This window comes from Canis aureus, chromosome 32 (genome assembly GCF_053574225.1).
Source record: "Canis aureus isolate CA01 chromosome 32, VMU_Caureus_v.1.0, whole genome shotgun sequence".
Taxonomy (NCBI): Eukaryota; Metazoa; Chordata; class Mammalia; order Carnivora; family Canidae; genus Canis; species Canis aureus.
Genome location: NC_135642.1, coordinates 7,264,801 through 7,278,456, shown reverse-complemented (window position 1 = coordinate 7,278,456; position 13,656 = coordinate 7,264,801). Strand labels below are relative to the sequence as shown.

The following is a 13,656-nucleotide window of genomic DNA, read 5'->3' as shown; positions in this document are numbered from 1 at the left end:
TAGAGGTCCCAGCTGAAGGCTTGGGATATTTTTTGAACCAGTCCTCTGTGGCCAGTCCTGAATCCAATTTTCGTTTCCGTAGCACTTTGAAACAACCCAAAACTCCACTTTGCTATTTCACCCAGTTTCTGTTTGGCTTCCAAGACTCTTGTCCTACATAACTTAATCAGTAAATAACCTGGGGAAAACTGATGCTGATGGTGGGCTCACATTCTTGCATTCCAGTTTTCTCTAGGATCTGAATTCCAAGTCCTAAATGGCTTGGCAGCTCCAAACTTCAGTATTTATCTTCCCAGTCCCATTAAATTACTGCTGACTTCTCAGCTGTTTGTCCAGCACCAAGAATTGCCAAATGCCCTATTTTATTGCATTTGGACTGCTATGACAAAAATACCATGGGTTGAGAGGCTTAAATGGCAAATCTTTATTTCTCACAGTTCTGGGGGCTAGAGAGTCCAGGATCTGTGTGCTGGCAGATCCAGGTCCGGTAAAAACTCACTTTGCCTCATAAAGTACAATCTTTTCACTGTTGGAAAGAGGGCAAGAATGTTTTCTGTGGTCCCTTCTGCAAGCACTAATTCATACATGAGGGCTCCACCCTCATGGTCTAATCATCTCCCACAGCCCCCACCTCCAAATACCATAACACTGGGGGTTCAAATTTCAACATGTGAATTTGGGAAGGACACAAACGTTCAGTCCACTACATGCCCCTAGAGGAAAATCACTGTGCAAAAAGTGAGGATTTCCTCAGTTAGCTTCCCTTCCTTCACGTCCTGGGTATCTCAGCAGATTTCTAGTGCCTCTGGCAGATTTTTTTTTTCCCTTTAATCTAGCATTTTAACTAGTTCTCAGTGAGTTTTGGTCAGGCTACAGCAACAGAGCTGGACTGGATCCCATTTGAGAAACACTGATTTAATACCCTATTGTACCTATTTTTGTAACATCTTATTTCTTTTACTGAACTTTAACTTATGAGTCAGTATTAGGAAGAGAAACCAAACTAACACTATTTCACTTTAGCAGGCTCTGGAGTTGAACTGTTGCAGAAAAATTATCCTTAATCCTCAGCGTGGTCAGACCCTGCCTCATTCCTGATACCACTTGACTCATCTTTGCTTCAAGGAACCTCTAGACCTCACCTGCAGGCGTGGCTTTATCCCTGATCTCTGACCATCAGTGGGACTCAACAGCAGAAGGTGGAAGTCAGACACCCAAGGTAGCCCTGTGATCCACAGCTTCAGGTCAGCCCTGCTGCCAGGTGTGCTTGGAGCTTATGCAATAGATAGGAGCACTTGCTAGTCTTGGTGAGCCCAAAGCATATACAATTTTAAGGGCCATCCTTAAGAAAAAGGATGCTAATTTATTAATACAAAATCAGGCATAATGTCTTACAAGGGGCCATCCAAGAGAGGAGTCTTAAAACCTAAACTTTATTAACTTCTCTCTAATTCTGCCTCCTTACCTAAAGTTCTGTCTTAATGAAAACAACTACTGTAGCTAGGTCTGTTTCTTCCACACAAGGTTTGGGGCCCTGCAATTGACTTGAGTTCTAATTCAACACCTGGTCTGACTACATCCTTAAAAGTGCCTGGTGGGAACAAATGTTTTAAGGTTCCCCAGGAAGAGGGACAACGGAGCCAGAAGAAGGCTCACAAATCAATGAGAGACACTGAAGATAGACTTTTAGACAAAATATTAAAGATGTTTACCAGGTATTTACTGTGCTTTTATATGCTCTCTCATTTTAGTTTGTCAATAACCCTAAGACTCAGGTATTACTTTAAAACCCCCATTGTACATTTGAGAAAACTCTTCTAAGCCTTACTTTCCAAAGTCAGAAAATGCGTAAGTGAGAGAACTGGGATTTAAACTTTGACTCCAAAGTACCTCATCCTCTAAACTGCTGCAAAATATATAACCGTTTTGTTATATTTATCTGCAAGGGCCTGGCTCAGAGGTAGGCTGTACTGTCCATGATGATATTAGAAAAGCTGCTTTATGGTATTGAGATCACCAAAGATCATAATTATACTGTCCTCCCTATTAGATGGAGATAATAAACATTTTAGTCCGTGTTTTGCTTATAACAGCCATAGAGTGTGGCTTCAGGCATTCCCTTTTCGGTTCTGTCCCAAGGTTATGAATTTATTTACACCATTCTTATTTAACATTTTTTTAGCTACTGGTAAATCCAGTGTTGGAGAAATCTCCGTTGGCATTACTCCTCATCTGTACCATAGTATTTTTAATTTAGACTATCATAGGGTGATGTGCTCATAATCATTTCATTATTTATTACCAGAGGAGTCCGTATTCTTCTAGCATAGGAAGGGAAACCAAACAAACACTATTTCACTTTAGCAGGCTCTGGAGTTGTACTGTTGCCTTTTGTCAGCTCTGCTTATGTAATTCAGAAGAAGAGCACTTACCACCATTTAACAGACTTTTTCAGGAGGGCCTGGGTGTGCAGCACCCTGCCAAGTTTCCCATTAGTTATGGAGAAAAGCCATTTGTATTCTGAAATTGCAAATCAGCCAGGCAATCACCACACAGAAATAGCCCCCATGAAAATAAAGCAGTGCTATATTTGAAGCCTTAATCATGTATATTTATAGTCCTGAGTTTAGTTCTATTTGGAAATTTTCACATTATACAGTAACATTGTGATTACCAACATGCTCAGAGGATGAGGGGATGGGACGTTTGATCCACTTACATTTTCTGAGTAATGGGGAGTTAGTCACAAAGAATTTTTCTGTCCACCCTTTACTAAATGCCTTTCAAAAAGGGGCTTTAGTCAGCTCCTAAGGAGATCAGAAGGCCACCTATGAAGTATCAGGGTTAGAAGGAGTAGGGGAAGTATGTTCTCACCAGATTTGTCAGCAATGGGTGAGAATCCACCACTAGAGACTCAGTCTTCTGGCTTAGGAACCTTTCCCACATTAAAATGAAAAGCACAGGGGTTGGCTCACAGACTGTACATTTTAGTGTTCTAGAACTCAGTATTGATACATGTATTAGGACATTTCCTGAGAGAAGATTTGAAAAGATGGTGAATGCTTGAGGGCCTTGGGTACCTGGAGTAAGAGAGCAGTTTGCAGATGCCGTGCACTGCCAGGCCTGGTAGTGACCATCTGCCTTTCTTTAGTGAATGTGCATCACTGATCCGTGGTGACTCAGCATTTTGTTGGCCTCTTGAGACTCCCATCAGCAGAATGACTCATCAGCTTTTTCACCCTCACACCTGCTTCTGTGACAGTCACTGTCTCCCTGTCTCCTAGTCACTCATGCTGGTGAGGGAAGAAGACATTTGGATCCCTGGAAGAAGAGAAGAAGAAGAATATTTCTAGGCAGAGGGAACAGCAGGGTGAGGGCCCTGACCCAGGACCTGACCCAGGGTGTTGAAAAAGAATGAGGAGGGAGCAGTAGGAGAGGGAAACTGGAGAGGAACCCATGTGGGCATTTTCCAAATTAGAAAGCTTAGAGTTGGCTTTGACTTCTTTCTCTGCCTCTATCCCCTCATCCAGTCCTTCACCGAGGGCTCTGACACATTTCTCATACTTGTGAGCTCCTCTCCATTCTCATCACTACTGTATAAGATTGATTCTTCCCAGAGACTCCCAGACTCATTCATAGCTTTCCCTTCCCCAGATCTGTCCTCTACTTGTTGTCAGGTACACCACAGGTGGTGCCCCCCTTTGCCATCTTCAGGGCCACCTCATTATCTATGCCAGCACTATCCAATAGAACTTTCTGCAATGATGGAAATGTCCTGTAATCTTTGCTGGCTGATGTCTACATGTGCATTTGAAATGTGGTTAGTGAGACTGAGAAACTGAATTTCTAATTTTATATAATTTTAGAACATTTTTTTTTAAATTTAGATCATTTAAATCACCACATGTAGCTAGTGGCTACAGTATTGAACAGTGCAGCATTTCTATGGTTTTTGATCTTTTGCGAAAGTCATGTTTCCCTTTGGGAATCTAAGGAAAGCTTCGTATCCCTTTAATAAATAGTTCATTTACAGTGTTTTTCCTAGATTCCAGTGGTTCAGTATTCCCTGGAGCCTGTCCATGTATCCTTAGTGAGAATCCCTGGCCTACAGGGTAAAATCCAAGCCCTAGCCCAATTCCTGGGTCTAGGAAATAGCACATGGATAATGTCTTCACTCTCAAGGTAGATGGGATGGGTCAATTGCTTGAACTTCTGGAAGCAGACTAGTTGGAGGAATTGACGATGATCAGGAAAAGAGTAAGGGGTTTGTCTCAGAAGGGCAGTATTAAGTGTCTGGTCGCACAGACCTGGGAGTTGAGGAAAGTAGAAACAGATTGGAACTGGGATGCCAGATGGGACAAGGCAACATGGTCTACACTGGAGGTCGTGAGTGAAGTGAGGTGCTAGTTCCAGTGCTAGGACATGCTACTCCAGTGATAAGGGACTGTAGCCCCATCCCATGTGCTCAGTGCCACCATCACACTGTGCCTCTGTGTCACAGTTTCCCAGATGCAGTGTGCTTCCGTATCTTTGCTTACATAGCCTCTTGCTAAAATGCTCTTTCTTTCCTATTTGACCTTAATCTACAAGGTTAAATCCAACTCCTTTGTGAGGCTTCCCCTACTTCTCTTCCTTGTGAAATCCATCACTCTTCATGCCCTTACCATGTCTCTCCCAGCCTCCTAGCACCCAGTGTGGATTAGTAGCTTTGGAGTCAGACAGACCTAAATTAAAAGTTGCCACAGAAGCTCTGTCCCTTGGTAGGTCAGTGACCTGGAACCACTTTGCATTAGCTTTCTCATCTACATCATTGGGGTAATAAGCACTCTCTTGAAGTGTAGTCATGAAAATTAAATATGTCTCAAATTGGGAACTGACTAGTATTATGCTAGACACAGAGCAGGAACTCAATCAACAGTATCTGTCACAACCAGTACTATCATATGTATGAATGGCAGCATGACCACATGATGTTACCATCACTTGCCTATGCATGTTCTTCTCTCCCACATTAGACTGGATACCAGAGTGGCTTTCCTGTTTCCAGAAGCTTACAAGCCACCTGATATGAAGAAGGAGCATATGACTTGATGTGCTACTCAGAAAATTCCCAGGTGTCATTATTTAGCTAAAAATTAGTCTAGAGTACCCTAACTGGGTACTACTCCCCCATCAGACTAATAGTATAATAAATATGTACCATCCAAACCTGCTTTATTGCTTGGTTTAAAATGTTTGAAAAGGGTGCCCCAGTTGGTTAAGCATCTGAGCTGAAGCTCAGGTCATGATCCCAGAGTCCTGGGCTTGAGCCCTGTTTCTGGCTCCCTGCTCAGCGGGGAGTCTGCTTCTCCCTCTTCCTCTGCCCCTCCCTCCACTCATGATCACTCTTTCTCGAATAAATAAATAAAATATTTAAAATAAAATAAAATGGGGGCACCTGGGTGGCTCAGTGGTTGAGCATCTGCCTTTGGCCAAGGTTGTGATCCTGGGGTTCTGGGACTGAGTCCCACATGGGGCTCTCCAGAGGGAGCCTGCTTCTCCCTCTGCCTGTATCTCTGCCTCTTTCTGTGTGTCTCTCATGAATAAATAAAATCTTTTAAAAAGTAAAATAAAATGTTCAAAAAGATCTGGTGAAGGATGTTCCTTTCTAGCCCTGGTATTGCTGGAATGCTGTGCTTTGGGCATACATTGGTTTAGCATACCAATGCCAGTCGTGAGACAGGGCTGCTGCTGCCAGTTCTGGCCCTGTGAGTTGAGGGCAAAAGACAGAGAAAACAGAAACTGAGTGGGAAAAAAACCTGAGACAATGATGATGACGATATTTACTGAGCCTCAGATACTGTGGTATGTGTTTTATAAATAATTAAAGAGGGTGTGGCATATATATCTATAATGGACTACTACTCAGCCATCAAAAAAGAGTGAAATCCTGCCATTTGCAACGACGTGATGGAACCAGAGGGTATTATGCTGAGTGAAATAAGTCAGTCAGAGAAAGACAATCATCCTATGATCTCACTCATATGTGGAATTTAAGAAACAAAACAGAGGATCATAGGGAAAGAGAGGGACAATGGGTGATAGACATTAAAGAGGGCATGTGATGGGATGAGCACTGGGTGTGATATAAGATGGATGAATCACCGACCTCTACCTCTGAAACTAACAATACACTATATGTCAATTAACTGAATTCAAATGAAATTGAAAAAAAATTTATTCTCACAAAGACCCCGTGGTACCATATTTTCTGTTTTGTAGATGAAGAAATAGAAGAAGTACATCCTTGGGGCACCTGGTTGGTTCAGTTGGTCAAGCATCCGACTCTTGGTTTCAGCTCAGGTCATGATCTTGGGGTCATGAGATGCAGCCCCATATCCTGCTCCGCACTGCATGTGGAATCTGCTTGAGATTCTCTCCCTCTCCTTCTGCCCCACCACGCTGTCTCCCACACTCTCTCTAAAAACAACAATAAAAACACATCCAAAGTGTATACAACCAGTAAGTGGTGGAAGCAGGATTTGAACCAGGATATTTGAATACAGACATATGCCTGTGACTGGTTCGCACATGCAGGTACTGCCCAGAAGGTTGGACCCAGGTTTTGAGAAAGGGGAGAGCCTGGCTGGGGTGAGCAGTTCCAGAAGAGGCGCCTGCTGAGAAATCCGTCTGTATCTATTCCTGAAACACATAGAGTTCGTGAGCTAGCTCTCTTTGGCCTTGTAAATGAGTGAAGGCCCCACGCAACTTTCTGAAATGTATGTCTAGGGGGTAGTGGTATGTTGACAAATCTTTATGTGTCACTGCTGGACAGACCACACCTATCTTTGCCAATATCGTCAACAACATCGCAGATGGACAAAATGTATTAAAGTAGCATTCGTTCCTCAACCCCACACTGGCTGCTCTTAGGTTGTGGTTGCTTTTACTAATGAAAAATATAACAGGTTCACTCATATCAGTTCTGAAGGAAAAAGCACAGCTCCTCGTCAATTTTTTTTCTTCTTTCAGAAATGACTAGAGAGATTTGGCATAAAAAAAAAAAAAAGGTTGAATGATGGGATGCCTGGGGGGCTCAGAGGTTCAGCGTCTGCTTTCGGCTTAGGTCGTGATCCCGGGGTCCTGGGATTGAGTCCTGAATCGGGCTCCTGCAGGGAGCCTGCTTCTCCCTCTGCCTGTGTCTCTGCCTCTCTCTTTGTCTCTCATGAATAAATAAATAAATACAATCTTTTCTTTAAAAAAAAAAAAAAAGGCTTGAATGACTGCCACAGAGCCAGCTGAAAGAGGCCTTCAGCATCTGCACAGTAGCCACCTCATGCCAAGGTGGTGCTCGCTGGGGGAAGGCTGCTCACAGACCTCTCTCCTGCCTGTGGCTCATGGCCCACATTCTTCCCCGGGTCCTGATCTCCTTCTTCTCATCAGTCTTCACTGTGGGTGAAGGGTCAGAGGTCTTGAGTTTCTCACTGCCCTCCCCAGATCTGTCCCAGTCTCCTGTCCTCACAGGCCTATCTTATCCTCCTCCTAAGCCTCGATGCCTCCATTCCTGCCCACTTACCTCCCTTTTTCTTCCCACTCCCACTTTGAACCAAGTGAAATATTTTCTCCCTCCTTCAACCACTGTGATAAAGAAGGTGTCCAGTGGCATTGTAGACTGAGGTGTCACAAAGCACAAATCTGAATCCCAGCAGCCTTGATTTAACCAGACCTTTAAGGCCATTCCAGCCCTGAGCTGCTGTGATTAAGTTCTGCCTGGAGCCTCAAACAAGGAAGACCTTTGCCATCACGGACTAACTAAAATATCCAAAAGTTGACCACTGGGAGAAAAAAGGCATACATGTTGACAGGTGTTCATGTGGGGAAGGAGCTGAGAGAGAGCTCATCAGCTAAGGTCACCCGCTTGCTACATGGGCCAAGCTTCGCTAGGATGTTATTGCCTGCATTTCTTTTCAAGTCTGGGAGGCTAACACAGCCCTATTTAACAATCCAGCAGGGGGGCAGTTTACTGATCGTGTGCTCACTTGTTTGGAGCATATATGTAGCTCATAGCTCAGGGTAGGCATCAGTCATCATCTTGTAAGCGCCACTCATGAATGTACTGTTAGGCAGAAGAATAGCTTAAAGGTGGGGGAATCTGCAGTTGGGTATCTTAGTACCTCTGCAAGCATTGTTTGTAAGGTTTCATTTATTTATGAGAGAGAGAGTATGTGTGTGCTTGCGGAGAGGGGCAGAGGTGTAAGGAGAGGGAAGAAGAAAGAATCCCAAGCAGACTCTGTCCTGAGCATGAAGCCCTCCTGGGGCTGGATCCCACGCCCATGAGCTCATGACCTGAAAGGAATCCAAGAGTCAGATGCTGAAACAACGGAACCACCCAGGCACTCCATCTTCACAGGCATTATTCAAAAATCATTCATTCATTAATTCTCATATCTGGAGAGCCAAAGAAATGCCATAACATTTCTAGGCCACTATCATCACCACCGTCTTTAGAAAGACCCAGACTTGGGTCCCTCTCACAGCCTCCCACTGCTCCAGGCTTCTTGCACCGTAGGTAACCCATACAATTTCAGAAGAAAATTAATTAAATAGAAATTCTGTGCAGCTGTTGATTAGAGGAAGCATAAAGATATCGCACAAAAGCTTCTTTGAGCAGTAAGATATTTTATAAGGAAACTAGATAGCAAAGGCTTTCCTTTGTCCCAGGAAAACATAATGAAACCTACCTCATCCCCAGCTCCAGAGAAGAAGACAGCAAACCTGTGTTAGAAATAACTGCAGGAATTCTCAGGTTAGCTAAATAATAAAGGCTCCATGCTTAAGGGCAATTCATAAGAATATGCATCCTGCAAAGACCAAATCTTGAAACTATGATCTTTGAAGAGAAACTCAGCATTTGCACAAAGATCCATACCTGTGCGACACAGATCACATACACCATAAAAGTGGGACCAACATGGATGCTATTCTCCATGCACACAGGTTAAGGGTTCTAACAGCTTCTTAATGAAGTGGAATGGGAGATTGATATGGGATCCCCTGAATTCCCTGTATAGTAGAGTGTAAGATCACCATTCTCAAAAAAACCCTTAGTCATTATGAAATTTTGTTAAGAGTTAAGCAACCGCCTTGGGCATAGTTACTGGTAGATATCTGTATCTTCCCGTGCCATTTTTAAGAAACCATACATAAAAGAATACATACATTATGATTCAATTTATACAAAATTCAAGAACACAGTGATAGGAATCTGTGGTGATTGGAATCAGAACAATAATTGCCTGTGGGTGTAGAGATTGCTTGGAAGAGAGCGGAGCCTACAGGAACTTTCTGGGTGGAGATGTTCTATATCATGATTGGTTACATGGATATATGCAGTTTTTAATTCATCAAATTGCACACTTAAAATATACACACATCAATTTGTAATTTTAAGATAAGATTTATAGAAATTTAAGTCAACATAAAAAGAAAAAATTACTCAAGCTCTTAGGTTACTGCAATGAATAGCTGTTTTCTAGAAAAGCCCCTTTATCAGAGCACATTCTTTATATATCTAACTACATGTACATATATATATATATATATGTACATGTAGAATATTAATTCCAGTGTAGTTAACATGCAGTGTTGTATTCATTTCAGGTATACACTATAGTGATTCGACAGTTCCATATATTATTCAGTATTTGTCAAGATAAATGTACTCTCAATCCCCTTCACCTATTTCACCCATCATCCCACCCATCTCCCTTCTGGTAACCATCTGTTTGTTCCCTATGGTTAAGAGTCCATTTTGGGATTTCTTTCTTTCTCTTTTTTCCCTTTGTTCATTTGTTTTGTTTTTTAAATTCCACACATAGGCATGAAATAATTTGGTATTTATCTTTCTCTGACTTATTTCACTTAGCACTACACTCTCTTGATCACCCATGTTGTTGCAAATGGCAGGATTTCATTTTTTATCCCTTGTATATGTACCACCACATCTCCTTTATCCATTCATCTATTGGACACTTGGGCTATTTCTATGTCTTGGCTATTGTAATTAATGCTTTAACAAACATAGGGATGCATGTATTCTTCTGATGTAGTGTTTTTGTATTCTTTGGGTAAAAGAAGATCCCATAGTGCAATTACTAGATCATAGGGTAACCCTGTTTTTAATTTTTTAGAACTCTTCATAATGTTTTGCACAGTGGCTGCACCAGTTTGCATTCCCACCAGCAGTGCACAAGAGTTCCTTTTTCTCCATGTCCTCGCCAACACTTCTCTCTTACGTTTTTCATTGTAGGCATTCTAACAGGTGTGAGGTGATATCTCATTGTGGTTTTGGTTTTGGGGGGGGGCATTGTTTTTTATTTGTTTGCTTGAGAGAGAGAGAACACAGAGGGAGAGGGAGAAGCAGACCCCCACTGAGCATGGAGCCAGATGTGAGGCTCAATCCCAGAACCCTGATATCATGACCTGAGCCGAAGGCAGACACCTAACCAACTGAGCCACCCAGGTGCCCCTGTGCTTTAAAGTTGTAAGCATTGTCCAAACTGTGTTAGGCTAAGCCAGGTTATATATTAGGGATACCTAAAAGCAGTTAACTATTATTAATTGTGTCCGTCTCACACCTATACTTGACTGCTGCTCACTGAGCAGCATGCTGCCTAGCAAAGCACTGAAAAAGAAAACAGAAAGCACCATCATAAAAACCAACATGTCCTTTGGGAGGCTGACAGATGGCTATGTCATCTTCTGTTCTTGTTTATCTTTCATCCTTTGCCTTATATTTTCCTCCTGTGGTCAGGAGACATGTTTAACTTTCTCCTCAAAATGTCACATATAACCTCTTTATTGAGTTTTAGAAAGTGATTGGCCCTAAATAATTTAAATTATATAATTCAAAACAGAAATAATGCAGTTTCATTTGTGATATAATTTAAATACTGTTAAACACAATGAAAATCAATAAGATCGTTCTTTATTATTTATACTTAGTCATCATGTGCACATGTGATATTTAGAAGTTTTTCACATACTTTGGGAATTTCCCAACTGCCATAAATTAAAACTCTGCATGATATTGTCACACTGAAATCATCGTTTGCACCATAATATTTAAAGAGTGATAAATGGCACCCAAACTGTGTAATTGCGTCACTTAGGTGAGAAGTGTGCTTCTACTGATGGCATGTGTTAGTCAGGATGTGAGATTGAAATATATTTACTGTGATGTTGGAGGTTTTCCAACTTAGGTGATGTGTGTGTTTGTGTGTGTATGTGTGTGTGTGAAAGAGAAAGAACAACATTAACAGATATTTCTCTCGATATATATATATAGAGAGAGAGAGAGTGAGAGTGAGAGAGAGAGAGAGAGAGAGAGAAATGCTAGGAGAAAAATTGATTATATATATGCATGTGTTTATGAGAATATTAAATTATCTGCATTCTGACATGTACCTTTCTCTTTATTTTAATATTTATAACGAAGTATACATTTTATAGAGTGGTTTCTTTTTTTCACCAAATTTTTGTTCCTGAATCAATGGTGCATTTCACAGTCAATAGCCTCCCAGTCCTGGAAGTACTGTGTACACACACACAGGACTGAGACTTTGATGGAGAGGGTAATACCTTAATGTGCATTTCATCAGATACCCAGCTGCCCACATACTAAATAAGCAGGAAACTATTCACAAAATGAATGTTTTCTGTTTGTCTGGTTGTGCTTTCTGGGCACTGCTTCAAACATATTTTTCAGATAACTTAAGCCCCCAAAAAGCATATTGGAGAAATATTTAATTTTTTTAAAAAGTAGAATTGGAAAAAAAATTAAAAAAATAAAAAGTAGAATTGGTTTGGCCGAAGTTTCACAGAACTTGCACCAAATGAACAAAACCGTAGCCATTTTTATGGCATTCTAAGATACATAGATTGAATGCCTTTAAGAGAAACATTTATAGATAATATATTTTAAAACTTGAGAAACTTGGAAAACAAATTTTCCATCTTCAGCCTGTTTTATAGTAGCAAGCACAGTTCTTATGCATAGTTGACAGCTAGATATTTATTTAATGATTGCAAATATTTTTTGGTGAACTGTATTTACCTGTCCAAAAAAATAGAATAATTTTGATCTTTCAGTGAAAAAAAGAACTCAGTCGGCAATGTTAGTAATTTGCTTGGTGCAGATATGACCTACGGTGCTTTTTGTAATATCTTCTCTTCATATCTGTAGCTGTTACATTAAAGTGCAACTATAGCTGAAATTCGGGAATGTATGCATGCTGAGAGATGCATTTGGGTGACCTTTAAGACTTGGTCCCTGATCTCAAAATTAATTTCTTTCCATCTAGTTAGAGAGGACTGATTACTAAGCTACTGAAATCATGAGCAACATTGTTTTTTAAATACAAACTTCATACGTTGACTCAGTAAAGTGATAATAAGAAAATAGAAAATAAAAGTTGATTAAAATGAAGTGCGGGCAATTTGAAAACATTAACTCTAAGTGGGAACTATAACTGTTGTAGAATGTAGGTGATAGATTTTCTTATTTCAGTGTTTGCACTAACTGCCTAAAATATCTACCAAATTAGCATTTCAGAAATAGGACCATATGCTAAAATAACATGACTTTACACCTCACTGCTTTGTATGTAAATGTAAGGACATTTTTAGCTGTAATGTTCAGTAGAAGAAAATAATGGGCTGTTAAATCTCTAACGGTGATTGAACTAATTTTTATAAGACTATTGTAGAAAAACGTTGCCTAGATCCAGCTATTTTTCCTAGTCTGTTGTTTGCAAATCTGAGCATTCTCCAGTTCACTTCAACTCAATTCATTCAGTTATTACCATATTTTCAAAACTTTCTAAGAAGAAGGTAACTATTAGCTTTGATTCCTCCCCTTTTCCACACAATCTTTGGGTTTTATAGTTTTATTAGCAAAGCAAGTGGAAATGCATCTGATTCCCTACTTTGAAAAGAATTTGATTTCTAGCAGATATTTCATAGTTACATCTTTTACTAGAATTTATCTCTTTGCCAGTTTTATAATCTATATTACAAAAATATTATCCTTATGTTTAATCTGGTTTGGTGGTATATAGCATATCCTTCAGAAACAGCATGTGTCTTTTTCTTTCGTTTTACCACTAGCCAAATTTTCTCTGCTGTATGGCTATTCACATTACCATAAATTTCTATACAACTTAAATAATTTTTAAACGCAGTTCTATACAACTAAATAGCAAAACAAATAAACAAAAACAGCAAAAAACAAATCCAATTAAAAAATAGGGAGAAGAGGGGCTTCTGGATGGCTCAGTTGGTTGAGTGTCCCACTCGATTTCAGCTCAGGTCATGATCTCAGGGGTCTGGGATGGAGCCTAGTCAGGCTGCACCCTCAGCAAGGAGTCCACTTGAGGATTTCTCTCCCTCTCCCTCTATCCCTTCTCCACCCCTCCACTCACATAAATAAATGAATCATTTTTTTAAAAGAACAGGAAGAGGAACTTAATAGCCAGTTTCCAAAAAAGACATACAAATATCCAACAGGTACATCCAAAGTTGCTCAACGTCAACTAATTATCAGACAAATACAAATCGTAACTACAACAAGATCACTTCACACCTGTTAGAATGGTTATTATCCAAAATAAAAGAGAT

The 13,656-nt window shown here is 40.6% G+C and overlaps 1 long non-coding RNA gene across 1 annotated transcript in view; it reads right to left on the bottom strand.

Annotated features, from left to right (window-relative positions):
* Nucleotides 1-2,843: 2,843 nt before the first annotated feature.
* LOC144302949 (uncharacterized) overlaps nt 2,844-13,656 on the bottom strand; it is a 31,441-nt gene continuing 20,628 nt past the window's right edge. Inside the window, exon 5 of the long non-coding RNA XR_013369946.1 lies at nt 2,844-3,321. This is a non-coding gene — a long non-coding RNA (uncharacterized LOC144302949). The remainder of the gene's footprint in view (nt 3,322-13,656) is intronic.